Source organism: Cebus imitator, unplaced genomic scaffold (assembly GCF_001604975.1).
Source record: "Cebus imitator isolate Cc_AM_T3 unplaced genomic scaffold, Cebus_imitator-1.0 Scaffold60, whole genome shotgun sequence".
Lineage (NCBI taxonomy): Eukaryota > Metazoa > Chordata > Mammalia > Primates > Cebidae > Cebus > Cebus imitator.
The window spans coordinates 5,591,606-5,592,796 of record NW_016107375.1 but is presented as its reverse complement, the minus strand read 5'-3'; positions in this window follow the sequence as shown (position 1 = coordinate 5,592,796).

Genomic DNA, 1,191 nt, shown 5'->3' with positions numbered 1-1,191 from the left:
GAGCAGAGATATATTTGAAACAAAAAGAATAAGCAAGACAGGCTGGGTGTGGTGCCTCATGCCTATAATTCCAGCATTTTGGGAGGCCCAGGTTGGAGGATCACTTGAGGCCAGTAGTTCAAAAACAGCCTGAGCAACATAGTGAGAACTTCTCTTTACAAAAAACACAAAAAGTTAGCTGGGCATGGTGGCACACGCCTGTAGTCCCAGCTACTTGGGAGGTGGAATCAGGAGGATTGCTTGAACCCAGGAGTTCAAGGTTGCGGTGAATTATGATCACATCAGTGTATTCCAGCCTGGGTGAAAGAGCAAGACCCTGTCTCTAAAAATAAAATAAATAATAAATAAGCTTGGCTTGCTAGTAAGTTTCCTTTGAAAAGAAAATCAGGCTGGGCACAGTGGCTCACACCTGTAATCCCAGCACTTCGGGAGACCGAAGTGGGCAGATCAGCTGAGGTCAGGAGTTCAAGACCAGCCTGACCAACATGGAGAAAGCCATCTCTACTAAAAATACAAAATTAACCGGGTGTGGTGGCAGGTGCTTGTAATCCCAGCTACTTAGGAGGCTGAGGCAGGAGAATCACTTGAAACCGGGAGGCCAAGGTTGTGGTGAGCTGAGATTCCGCTGTTGCACTCCAGCCTGGGCAACAAGAGCGAAATTCCATCTCAAATAATATTGATAATGATAATATCATTTTAGGCTGGGCACATTGGCTCACACCTGTAATCCTAACACTTTGAGAGGCCGAGGTAGGCAGATCACTGGAGGTCAGGAGTTCAAGACCGCCCTGGCCAACATGGTGAACCACCCCCCACCTACTAAAAATACAAAAATTAGCCGGGCATGGTAGCACACACCTGTAAACCCAACTACTAGGGAAGAGAACTGCTTGAACCTGGAGGGGGTGGAGGTTGCATGGAGCCAAGATCGCCCCACTGCACTACAGCCCTCCAGCCTGGGTGACAGAGAGAGACTCCATCTCAGAAAAAAAAAAAAAAATTCTGGGTGCGATGGCTCACACCAGCCAGCACTTTGGAGGCTTAGGCAGGCGAATCACCTGAAGTCAGGAGTTCAAGATCAGAATGGTCAACCTGATGAGACCCCATCTCTACTAAAAAGATAAAAAATTAGCCAGATGTAATGGTGCACACCTGTAATCCCAGCTACCCGGGAGGCTAAGGCAGGAAAAC